This window comes from Cyprinus carpio, chromosome A15 (genome assembly GCF_018340385.1).
Source record: "Cyprinus carpio isolate SPL01 chromosome A15, ASM1834038v1, whole genome shotgun sequence".
NCBI classification, from domain to species: Eukaryota; Metazoa; Chordata; class Actinopteri; order Cypriniformes; family Cyprinidae; genus Cyprinus; species Cyprinus carpio.
This window is the reverse complement of record NC_056586.1, coordinates 6,026,112-6,040,011: the sequence shown is the minus strand read 5'-3', so window position 1 is coordinate 6,040,011 and position 13,900 is coordinate 6,026,112. Positions and strand designations below refer to the sequence as shown.

The window sequence follows — 13,900 nt, the reverse complement described above, 5'->3', positions numbered from 1 at the left end:
GCGGGGCAGAAGGGCTATGAAAAAATCCCTCCAGTGGACGAAATTGCCATTGGATGGAAGTCTATGGAAGTCTTAGAAGTTTTTGTCTGCACCTGCCTCCATCTGCCTCGAGTCGCCCCAAGAAGTCAGCCTGATGCACCAGTCAGGAAGAGGGGGAGGCTAAGTCCCGCTGCAGTCGGTCCACCCTCCAAATTGCCTCGTCTCGCCTTCCCTTCACCCCAATCTGTTCCGGGTGCTCGAAGTGATGTGTTTGTTGACTGCACAGAGCTCTGCATACCGCCCTGTCAGTGCGCCACTGTTATAGTGGATTCAATAAAACAAAAACATACTCAAAAAGAGAACAAAATTTCCTCTTCCACTATTTACGGGCACCAAAGTTCCTTACAGCGACTCAGTGCCTGAACCGATACAACCCATAGCCACGCGGGCCGAGGCCTGGCAGGCCATCCCCAGAGTGTCAGAATGGGTGTTGAAAAGGATAAAACAAGGTTACGTACTGCAATTCGCTTATTCAACGGGCTTGGTCCTATCCTCTGTGAAAGGCGAGGATGTGCATGCCCTTCACTCAGAGGTAAAATCTATGCTGCCGAAAAGGGCCATAGAAGTGGTCCCCCCAGCACAAAGCGAGTCAGCCTTCTACAGCTGGTACTTCCTCATCCCCAAAAAGGATGGTGGTCTCAGACGCATCCTCATTCAAAGACATCTGTACTGGGCCCTGATGAAGTGCTCATTCAGAATGATCACTTTGAAGCAGATCCTTGCTCAAATACGCCCAGGGGACTGGTTCTTTTCCCTGGATTTAAAAGATGCTTACTTTCACATCCAGATAGCCCCCCATCACAGGTGCTTCTTGAGATTCGCCTTCGAGGGAGTGGCATATCAATACACAGTCCTTCCATTCGGGCTGTCCCGGAGCAATCTCCTCTCAGAGGAATGGAGGCTCCACCCTCAGACTGTTCAAGGGATTTGGGATGTCTTTGGGAGGGCAGAGGTTGACCCCTTCACCTCTGAAGACAATTCTCATTGCCCAATCTATTTTTTAAAAGTCAAGGTTGGTCTTGCCCACGACTGGCCCAGTCTCCTCCTTTATGCTTTCCCCCCGATCGCTCTGATCCCCCAGGTCATCAGATGAATCAGGGAAGATGCCCACAAGGTCCTCCTGGTAGCCCCTCTGTGGAGGAGCCAACCGTGGCTCTCGGACCTGTCGCTAGCGGAGATGGGACCTCATCTCCCAAGCGAACGGAACGATATGGCACCCCAGACCCAAGCTGTGGCCTCTCCATGTATGGCCTCTCGACGGGAGTCAGCAGACCTCCCATAGAGCATCATGAATACCATATTACAGGCTAGAGCTCCATCCACAAGGCGCCTCTATAGCCTTAAATGGTCGGTTTTCACCACCTGGTGCACAGCCCGGGGCGAAGACCCATTCACTTGTGACATATCTCAGATGATGTCCTTCCTCCAAGACTTAATGGATAGGGGCCGTACTCCCTCTACCCTTAAAGTCTATGTTACGGCTATGGCAGCTTCTCATGCTTGGTTGTTCGTTTTCTGAAGGGGTTCAGAAGGCTGAACCCTCCTTGCCCCTTCACAATCCCCACATGGGACCTATCCATGGTTCTTAGAGGCCTTAAAGAGCCGCCCTTCGAACCGCTTCAGACTACTGACTTATGTTCTCTGTCACTGAAAACTGCTCTGCTAGGGGTGCTAGCATCCGTTAAGCGAGTAGGAGACTTACAGGCGCTCTCCTTGAGCCCCTCTTTTGTCTTGAGTTCGGGCCTGGCGACTCCAAGGTCATCCTGAAGCCAAGGCATGGGTGTGTCCCGAAGGTTCTCTCCATTCCGTACAGAGACCAGACTGTTGTTCTCTCCGCACTTCCTCCTTCTCTGGATGATCCGGAGTTGAACCCTAAAAGCCTACATTGACCATCCTATTATTGATAGGGAACGTACTCGGTTACTAACATAACCTCGCTTCCCTTAGATACGGAAAGAGTACTGCATACTTTGCCATGCTATACACAAGGATACCTCATATTGTCACTTCTGTCAAATTAAATCAGTTTGCCTGGGTGAGAATAAAGGCAGCTTTGGTGACCATAAGAGACTTTTCCCCTCTGAAGCTTAATTCACAATCTTCTCATCAAACAAACTTCACAGCCAGAAATGTCTCCTGTATATGGAAGTATAATTTTTGCAGGAGAATTAATACTGATGAAATAATACTGCCCCATTAGAAATCTCTTGTCTTTGTGTCTTCTCAGCAAAAGCTCTCCCACTGAAAAAAAAAAAAAAGAAATAACAGTAACAGTAAAGAAAACTGTAAAATGCTACAGTAAAAACCTGTTATTTGGTTAATGAATCTCTTAATTGAATGACATTTTAAAGTAAAACACGAAATGAAAAATAACACATTATAATGAAAAAATGTAAATTGACATTCTCAGAATTCCCTGCATGACTTCACATTTGATGTTTTTTGTTGTTGTTATAATTTTTTGTTGTTGTTGTTGTTTAAATAACTGTTTCTTATTAGTTTTATATTTATTTATTAGGTGTTTTATCTTACATTTAATGTTGTTAAATGAATGTTTATTAAATTATTTCATTATTATGCGTGTAACCATTATAGTGTTTAATATTTGTGTGAATGACACCGTGCACCTTCTATATATTAGTATTTCCCTCTATTGCTTGTGGAAGAGTTGTTTGTGATCAACTTTGATGTTCAAGATTTGCCTGACATCACAATTGGACTTTCCAAGTTTGAATTAAAATGGTATTCTGTTGCAATTTTCCAAAGAGGAATTCTTGATCTTTGTTTATTGCACTAATTAGTTTACAAAATGACAACACTAGACTGGCCTTTTGTTTCACACCCAAAAAAGAAAAGGAACAGAAAATTCTGAGTTTACAAGCTGTAATTATGAGCTCTATGAGGATGAGTGATTTCTCATGACTACATCTCGCAATAATGGTAATTCCGTAATTGAAGTTGTTCCATAATTCTGACATGAAGTGAATGCATAGGATCCTTGACTCACCATTTTACATTTTAAGTTTTACTTAAAATGTCATTCTAATGTATTTTTCCAAGTAGGAAGTTAGAACTTTCTGAGTTGAATGGAACGCAGCATAAGTTCTCTTGTAATGATCACTCACTGTAATATAGAAGTAGCTGAGAGCCATATTGCTGGTGTATGTGTGAAAACTCTCCTCAAATCAGCCATCATGAGAAGAGGGAGGATGTGATCAAGCTGCTGCTGTCGGTGCTGCAGGCATAAGCTGTAGTTTGAAAACACTCTGTTATCCTTGTGCTGCTCTGGGATCTCAAGCAGCAGGGGTTGAGATAATACCTGGGGAAAAGAAGTTAGTATCAGGAGAGTTTAATGAAGAAGCTGGAAAGTGGCACTTGTCATTGATCTTTACACATTGTGAGCAATGGGTAGGCCAAAACAGACCTCAGCTAGCCCACTTACAGTCAAAACCCCAGACTCTGTTGCAGTAATCGCAGCATAAATGTGATGTTGGAAAGTATGACATGTTCCTGGATCAACAACTTTTGCTAAGGATTCATATTGTCATATAGTCATATAGGTCATATACTAGGTCATATGATGCGATTTCAGTTTTTCTTTCTCTTTGGAGTGTTACAAGCTCTTGGTGCATAAAGAAGATCTGTAAAATTGCAAAGACTAAAGTCTCAAACCCAAAAGGATATTCTTTATAAAAGTTAAGACTCTGCCACGCCCCCCTAAAACGGCTCATTCTAACACGCCCCCTCATGTCTACGTCACTATGTGAGAAGATTTGCATAACGGCGCCCAAATGTTCACGCAAAGAAAGAAGGCATAACTTATATTCTCGCTGTTGCCACCAGCGCCATGTTGTGGAGATGCTGTGTGTTTCCTTGTGAAAGCAAAACTACTTTGTTTGTTCTTCCAAAAGCTTAAAAAGACAGCCGTAGTCAGCGGTTCTCGGTTCTAGTATTTGAGTCCTTGCTGCTTTGTGCATTTTGTATTTTTTTTTTTTTTTCTTATTGCTTTTGTTGTTTTTTATATTATTAGATATTTGAAGTGTGCATCACAGGATATTCTGCCATAATTCCAGTCCGAAGCAAACGTATATGTTCCATTCAAAGTGCATTGAAGTGTGCGAGACGTGAATTTAAATTGTGTTAATTTACAGAGGTATATGATGTCACACTTGTTTGTGTGTGAAGATGTTGCGCAGCGTGAATCTATGAATGAATGTTCACAAGTGAAGTAAACTTCAACAGATTTCCCCTGCTCTGGGAGTAAGGAGCAATGAACACTGTGTAGGGACCATGTCAATTGGGAAACAGTTCATGCACAGAGCTCACTTCTAACAAGCTGATTATCTGAATCAGGTGTGTTAACAAAGAGAGACATGCAAAATATGCAGATTGGGGGTGGGGGGGGGGGGGGCGCGAGGACTGGAATTGAGGGTTGGGGTAGGTATAGACTTTAATAAAACACAATCTAATAAGTAGAAAAAATAATTTATTGTTGGTTTCCTGTATATGTACCTCTTCTAGCTACAACTGTGAATATAACACATACTTACTGTATTTGCATTACTGTAAGGGTAGGTTTAGGGTTGTGGTAGGTGTAGATCATTATAAATCACAACTTTACAGGTAGCATTTTTCATTGTTAAATTGTACTTCACACTGTTTTAATGGGAGGTAGCAAAATCTGACAAGGTATCACAAATCGACAGAACACAGAACTCACCAGACTTAGTCCAGTTTCATTTCTATATCTACTGTACTGTTCATTAATATTTCATTTAAAATTGATAATGTTACCTAGACAAAAGGTTTACTTTCATTTTTTTATTATATAGATTATAATACATAAATAACATGACATAACAAATCTGTAAACATCTCATTATGAAAGCAATTTTAATTAAATTACTAGACTGACCAAGCTGGCATGAAGAAAATTTATTTACAAAACCATGCAATTACAGCAAAAAAATAAGTGTTTTACAATAAGTGTAGATAAAATATTTAACATTTTGTAAAATTACCCATGCATTTACTTAAATGAATGAGGCATTTATATGTACACTTGGACTGTAGCATTTAATAAATAAAGGTTAAAACATTAAAACATTTAAAGGTGTTTTGAAAAAAAAAAAACATTAGTAAATGGCAAAGTTTTGGAATTAAACATTTTGTACATGGTAAAATAATTTAAATAATTATTACCTAACTGTTACTATGTGTCATGAATCCGGTCTACGAACTTCTGTTTGTTCACCACCAGAGGTCATTATCCACCACACAGACTCTCACACTACACACTATACCCCGGACTACATATCCCACGATCCATTGCACTAATGACACACAGCTGCAATCAATCAGACTCCCTATATAACACCTGTTCAGTTCCTGCTCAGATTGCCGAGTATTGTTCTGCGTTTTTCACTCTCCCAATGTTAGCCGTGATACCGAGCTAGTCTATTGTCCTAGTTTTGACTTTCATAGTTCCTAGTTTAGTCTAGTCTTTCCTTGCCTGTTTTCCTGTGTATCGATCTCTGCCTTTGTTTTTTGGATTGCCTTGTCGTCTTGCTGTTTGGACTCTGTTTGCCCCTGTCTGGACTATTATCGTGTGCTTGGATTATCTCTCTCTGTCTAGCCCTCTGGATGTTGTTCCCTGATCGGAGACCCTTGTCTGCCCTTGGATTATTCTTGTGTCTTGCCCATACCATACCTGTTTCCCATTGTTTGACCCTGCCTGTGTTTTGACCATGTTTATAAATAAAAGCTTGCACTTGGATCCGCTCGCCTCACGTCTCATCAGCTCTGTTACACTATGAATCATTTTTAAAGGTAATCAGTGAATACTGTTCTTGGTTGTTGCTCATTGTGCAGCATGTCTTTCAACATCTTAGTCTAGTGAGTTGTTTGCTTGGGAGCTTTCATTTCTGCACCTGTAAAGAGCAAAAAATGCACAAGTATCTATTACTAATGGTCTAACTGAATGCACCAAACTGAATGAAATTGAATATATTGTTTTAAAGCACATATGGTTTGAAAGACTATTTACTTATTTACCCATTTAATTTTAGCACATTAAGTGGCTGTGTCCAGTATGATTCAAATTTAAAGTGTGTATCATCCTAAATAAAGACATAGTTTAAGTTTAAATGTAAATATTTTAATCATTTTTTATGTTTTTTTCATGTGAATGTGATTTTGGTTTTGGTTATGATTATTATTATTATTTTTTTATTTTTGGTTCTGAGCAGAAGGGGTCAAATGAGGGGGAATTGATGTAATAATGTAAATGATGACAGAATTCTGGGTTTATAATACTTTTAAGTAAATTAGTAGAAACACTTTTCACTAGTCATCACTGTGCAGAAAAATAACGGTGAATGCCACAATAAAATGCTTGAAAAATAATTCAGTAGATCGATAGCTTCCTGTTGGTCAGTTTGTCTCTTCATTTAAGATTCCCCCGATTTGTTTTGCAGAAAACATTATATTGCATAGTATAATCATGGTCAGTCGCAGTGCAGACATGTACTTGAACTTACTTTCTCATCAACTCTAACTGCTCCTTGCTAGTCCAGTCAGAGAAGTATAATAAAGATGATGTCCACTGCTCGGTGTTCACAGGAACTTCTGCCATTTCTTCTGGGATGACTACAGAACATAGGTTAAAAGAAATTTGTGGTACATGTAAGAGACATATTCAGTTATTCCTGTATGTCTCTACATGCTAAGTGAAGAAGCAACTAAAGATGCAACACAGCTGTGATTCTGTGTTTTGTTGTAGTCAGTTACATGTGTTTTGGTAGTGGTGAGCACCTGTACATATAAGTCTGCTTACATAGCAACTGTAAAAGCAGGACACAGCTACTGCAAATGATCTCAGACATATTGATGCATATAAATTTGACTGCAGTACATTGTCATCGTAAAAATCCCTGCAACTAGCTTATGTATTTAATTCACTGAGTTTTTTGAAAAGAATGTTCTTCTATAGAATTATAATACTAATCGGAGTGTTGTTCGTCAAAGTTTAATGCAGTGTAAACATTCTAGACTCACATAACTGCACTTACATCAAAGATAAACAGATAAAAAACAACTTGTTGATTATTTAGCCTTAAGTGGAGCATAACTAAAGTCTTCTGGCAAATCAGCAGTCTTGCACGTGAATTTAACCTTTTGCAAGTTTAATTATGAACTTGCTAACTAAAATGCTAAAATGTTAATACGCATCTATGCTTACGAGAAATATTTAATCATAAAAATTCCATACATCCATATCTCTTGGTAAATAATCCATTGTGATTTGCTGTTATCACAGCCCAGAGCACAGCAGATTGCAATTCGGTCCTACGAAAGGCGCCCGGACCACTGTGTGACATCACATGAAACCTATGAATAGTAAGGGCCGCAACTTTGAGCCATTCAGCCAATCACAATGCACTGGTTAGCTGGCCAATGAGAGCACACCTCCCTTTTCAGAACGGTGAGCTTTGTAAAAATCGACACGTTTCAGAAAGGCGGGCGTAGAGGAGAAACAATAATGTACAGTATGTGGAAAATAAGGTTTTTTTTTTTTTTTTTAAACTTAAACTGCATAAACCCATTGCATTACACCAAATACACAAAATAATGTTCTTTTTAGCAACATCATATGACCCCTGTAATATCAGCTAAAAACAGCTTAAAATGATTGGCTGGTTTTGGCTTGTCTTCTAGCCTGGTCTTAACTGATTCACCAGGCTGGTTTTAAAGAGGTTTGGACCACTTCTTTAAATAGTCAGTTTGGTCTTAGCTGGTCAGGCTGGGAGACAAGCTGACCAACCAGCTAAAAGACCTGTTTGACCAGTTTAAACCAGCTATGTCTAGCTTAAACCAGCTAAGACCAGCCAAGCAGTATAGGGTGGTTTTAACTGTTTTTGTCAGCAGGGATAAAGTACAATTAAAATTAGATTGAAATAAAAGGTTGATCAAATTGAAGGCTTAACCATAAACCCTAAGCCTCATAGATACTAAAGTGATAATTGAAACATGGGCAATTAATTAAATTTGGTCAGTGCAAATCTCCAAATGAACTTTTAACTTAATTCTGTTCGTAATGACTTCACACTAGTTTGTTCTTTGATTTTGCTTGAAGTAAATTGGGGCCTTAAGTCTTAGAGTAGGGACACACCAAACCACTGGTAAAGAACGGTAAAGCTGACTGTGGTATCGCCTCGTGCCACCTGTGTTGGGGCAAAAAAAGTGAACACACCGGACAGACTACAGTCAACGGCCAACTAGAGTGTATGCTCTGCGCTTGCGTACGAGAACATAACTCTCCCATATCAGCAGGTGGGAGTAGTCTATGTTCAGCATTCAAACAGGGAAAGTGGAAGAGCTGGAACTGTGGATATACAAAGCAAGCAGTTCTCACTTTTACCACTGTTTATACCAGCAACGGTGGTTGGAGTCTGTTTTGTGTATGGTTTTTGGATAGTGTATGATTGTTTGTGTATGAAGCTGGCATTGCTTGATTTTGGTATTTTTTTCATGGAACACACTACTTGGTGAAATCACAGTCTTCTAGGTGGAAAAATAATTTCAAAAAGGTCCCTTCTCCCTCCATCCAAAGAAATTACTTTGATTTAATGTGGTTACAACAAATGAGTGGGGGAAATTGAGGCTAGTCACAAACAGGGTTGACCGCTCTGTATGGCTTAGACACAAAAAGAACTGCTGTGGCGATGCAGCAGTGTGTGCAACATGCTGTTAGATCAGGAGTGCTACTATTTTGGGCTGCTGAGCTGTCACTGGCTAGTTTGACAGGAAAGCTGTAGGGGTGGAGTGGATGAGGTGCAGTGAGGGCAAATGTGAAAATGAGCAGTGCTTTGAAAATTAGCTTTACGAGGTGTCATACGTTGAAATTGACGGAGATATTTTTCTATTGGATTACAAAGCAGAGCCAAAGTGATTCTACTGCTGATAACCTACAAGTGGGAATGTGCTTGTACTTGCATACTCTCTCCTGGAGGCCCATTAGCCACGGCTGTTATTGATCCGTGCACCTCCAGAATCCTTGTTGTCTGAGTACAACATTACTGCAGTGAATTATTGACATCGTAAGCCATTAATTCTGTTATGTTTCACAATAAATAAATCATGCTGTCCTTACAGTCAATTGCACCCTTGTCTGCATTAAGGCTAATTTATGAAATTTATTGTATATGAAGAAATAAATATAAACCTGAAGCCATTTGGAACAAGAGATGATAAGTTTATGAAAGATAAACAGCCTTTCATTAAAGGGGTCATATGATGCTTTTTTAAAGATCACCCAATCAGAGGCTTGGCCCACCCTGGCCCCACACCACATAACAGCCAATCACAAAATTAGTGCAATATTCAATTCAGCTCCAGATACGTTATTTTCTAGTTTCTGCCCAACCCCCTCTTTTTTCCCTCCGAGACAGACAGACTTAGCTCATTCACTTCGCAACCTTTGAGGTAAACGGACGTGCTGAATTATAAAGCAATAAACGACAGTAACAGCCAATTCATTTTATTAGAACTGTTAGTGAACTCAATTACCACACTATAGTAGCCTAATAAAATACAACATGTACAGATTTCTTGTTCCGAAAGGACAAAAGAAAACCATTTTAGCTCACCAGGACACAGCTACCACCTCCTCACCCATTTGCGGCAATGAGGTCGAAGAAATGGAGTCGAGTTCATCAGCAGCTTCCGATGGTGTCAAAAGCACAAATACACCCACTCAAAAATGCAGCAATTCTGTCCCAAATGATTTAAACAGGGCGAATCCTTACCAGCCGGTTCTGAAATCATACCCCCGAACTCTTTTTGGAGGGAGAGAGAGATGTTTTTCGGCCGCTTGGTATCAGTCACAGCCGTGGCTTGAATATTCTGTAGATCGCGATGCATGCTTTTGTTTTCCGTGTCGAGTGTTCGGTGTTGCTTTCTCTGAAAATGACACGTTCATTTCGACAGGTTTTCGACTGGAAAAAACTGGAAAGCAGCATTAGAATGTGACCGTGGTCTTCAAAAACATGTGTGCAGCCAAGCTCATTTACAAGCCTCGACCTCATGGACAGAGTTTTGCCGCCGATCGGTGTCAGGGGAGACCGTAGCATGTTTGCTCGGCCCCCAACAGATAGAAAAGAATCACTATTACATAAAAAGCATGGCAGGTGTTGTGAAGTTTTTAGCAGTCAATGAGCTTCCACTACGCGGGGATTGTGAAACATGTGACAGTGAGGAAGATTGCATAGCTGCGGGGCTTTTTGCCAAGTTGTTTAAATACATGTTGGAAAAAGATAAATACCTGGCTGACATTACATCAGGTATCCCACAAAATGCAAAGTACACTTCCAAAACCATCCAGAATGAAGTGATTGAAATTTTGGCATCCATGGTTTTGAAAAAAATAAAACAGAAATATGACACTGCTGATTCAGCTACATTCTGTTTGAAAAGTGATGGCACAAGGGATCGGTGCAACACTGAAAATTTTTCCGTTATAATTCGTTTGGTGTGCAATGGTGTGCCAGAGGAACATCTGATTGGCTTGTTAGAACTCCAGCAGCTTGATGCAGATTACATCACTACTGAAATATTACAACACTTGTCTGAATCAGGATACAGTGCTGATAATATAATTAGCCAGTGTTATGATGGAGCATCAGTGATGAGTGGGGTGCGAGGTGGTGTTCAGGCTTTATTACAACAAAGGTTGGGCAGGCACCTACATCCACTGCTATAACCACCAGCTTCACCTCATTGTCATACATGTGATTCAAAGTGAACCTTGTGCTAAAAGATTCTTTGACTTGTCAGGCTCCCTGCACTCTTTTTTTCAGGCATCATTATGTCTCTCAGAGATACAATTGCCCGTATCTCAAAAGACTGTTGGAAATCCGCTGGACAAGTCATTATGAGGTGGATAATGAGGAAGTCATTCTTGACATTCTTTTTAAGGTTTCCAATGATGATAATGCATCAGTTGACCTTGCAAAAGAATCATCTGGGCTTCTCTCTCAGCTGAAGTGACACCATTTTTTTAAAATTGGCAAATTTCTGAGGTTTTCTACAAAGAATTTACAGCTGATGCAAGCCCTCTGAGGTTTAATGCCAAAATCCAACAAATTTCTTGACATCCAGTTGCTTGAACCTCTCTGTAGTCTTGCAGGGGTTGCAAAAACTGAACTCCAGAATGAAATTCTTACTGCCAGACCAATGCTGTCCAAAAAAACTTGATGCTGAATGTTCTGCTGTTTGCAAACTCTTGCAGGAATACAAGGATGCATTTGCAGGTCTTCATAAATTGTATGTATCTGCTATGGTCATGGGTGTCTCTACTGCTTCATGTGAGAGCTCATTCTCTACTCTGGCAAGAATTTTGACACCATTCCACCGAACAATGCTTCATGAGAGGAAAAAAAAACCTTGTGCTTTTAGCTCATGAAAAAGCAATAACACATAAACTGGTCATGGATGAGTTTGTAACAGAATTCTCTAAAATGAGTAGAAAGCTAATGCTGTAAATATTATAGTGACAGAAGTAGATCTTTTTTAAGACCTGCCCTGTTTTCCTCAAATCTAAAGTCACTAAACTGATACAAGATCTATTGTGTGGTTAAAAAAATAAAATAAAAATAAATAAATAAATAAAAATGTACAAAATAACAATGGCCAAAAATCTGTAATTTTATACTATATTAACAGACGTGAGAATAATTCTTAAGAAAAACAGCATTTCAGATAAAATTAACATTTTTAGTTTGTAACAAGTTTGTTTTAGTTGATGTAAATAGTTATTTTAAAAGAACTGTCCCTTTTTATCAAATCTAAAGTTACTTAATTGATACAAGATCTGTTAAGGGGTCAAAAAAAAAAATACAAATGCAAAAAGAGAATGTAAAAATAAACATGTTAACCATTTTTATCCATATAAATATAAAGTTACTAAATAGTTCCAAAATATGTACAAAACATATTAAAAATGAAGAAAACACAAACACAACAATAACAAACAACCCTAACAATTGCCTTAAATATATGATATTAAAACTATATCAATAGACGTGACATTAAAGCATTAAAGAAACCCCCCCCCACCCCAATCCGACCGGCCCACACACACACAAACGACACGCAAAACTCCGCATTTGAAGAGTCAATAGCAAATACTTTAATAACAAAACATACTTTCAGTAGCTGATTCAGAAGCGGCAGATTGTCGTAGCAAAGTCAGAATTACCCCCTCTCCTAGGTTCACGAAACGGTCATCCATAATGCGTTGCTGTTCTGTTGTAAGTAATCTTAAAAGGGTCATATGATGCTGCTAAAAAGAACATTATTTTGTGTATTTGGTGTAAGGAAATGTTTATGCGGTTTAAAATTAAAAAAACACATTATTTTCCACATACTGTACATTATTGTTTCTCCTCTATGCCCTGCCTTCTGAAACACATTGATTTTTACAACGCTCATTGCTCTGAAAAGCGAGGTGTGCTCTGATTGGCCAGCTATCCAGTGCATTGTGATTGGCCGAATGTCTCAAGTGTGTGACGGAAATGCCATGCCCCTCAACATATTGTGATGCCTTGTCCGGCTTGAGCGACGAGACGTAAACATAAAACCCATTATGTCTTCTTTTGGAAGGCCAAACAAAGTAGTTTCGCTTTCTCAACGAAACAGCGTCACACACCTTGAGTGAGCAGAGGCCTAGAGTGAGCCGCGTGCGGCTTAGAGTGAGCGGAGGCCGGCTTGAGTGAGCAGAGGTGGGCGGCTTGAGAACGGCGCAGCAGGCGGATTCTACGAAGGAGCGTTCCTTGGGCTTGCAGCAACCACATGTGACGACCCCTGGCTGGACTCCATTTCGTCCATGGTGAAAGCCGATTCGTCGATCCACAGTGCAAAGTTGATGTATTTCCTCAGCGACCAGCACAGATCAGCCCCAGGCATGACGAAGCGGATATCGTCCTCTTTTGGAAGGCCAAACAAAGTAGTTTCGCTTTCACAGTGAAACACACAGCGTCTATACGACATGGCGGCGGCAACAACAATACTACAACGAAAATAAAAGGTATGCCTTCTTTCTTTGCGTGAACAACTGGGCTGTGTTATGCAAATCTTCCCACATAGTGACTTAAAGATGTGGGGGCGTGTTAGAACGAGCCGTTTTAGGGGGGTGTGGACAAGTCTTACTTTTATAAAGAATATCTCTTTGGAGACTTTAGTCTTTGCAACTTTACATATCTTCTTTATGCACCAAGAGCTTGTAATTCAATTCAATTCAATTCAAGTTTATTTGTATAGCGATTTTTACGATACAAATCATTACAAAGCAACTTTACAGAAAATTAAGTTTCTACAATATTTAGTAGTAGCTTATCAGTGGTGACTGTCAGTTCATGTGCATATGGCAGAAATGTTCAGAAAAATCAATAAAAAGTTGTAAACAAACAGACGATTAACACTATTAACAGCAATTATGCAATCAAACTTATAGCAAAATGTGGTAGTTCTGTATGTTGTCTCTGGGTTAGCATCATCTGAGGTCCTCTGAGGGGTTGGCATCATCTCTTCTCAGGTGTTCTGGATCCAGACTGGAGCTTGTGTAAATCCTAAAAAGCAGAGAAACAAATAGAGACATAATTAGCGTAGCTGCTGTTCCAGCCAAGTAAAATTAATTAGTTTAACCCAAGCTAATGAATAATAATGCACATTTGATCATTTGACTGCAGTCCAAAATTATGAGATGCATTATTTGAATGCTTGGCCAAATAGGTGTGTTTTTAATCTAGATTTAAACAGAGGAAGTGTATCTGAACCCCGAACATTATCAGGAAGGCTATTCCAG

At 39.7% G+C, this 13,900-nt stretch overlaps 1 pseudogene; it reads left to right on the top strand.

The window, feature by feature from the left end:
- Positions 1-1,128: 1,128 nt before the first annotated feature.
- LOC109045002 overlaps positions 1,129-13,900 on the top strand; it is a 38,674-nt pseudogene continuing 25,902 nt past the window's right edge.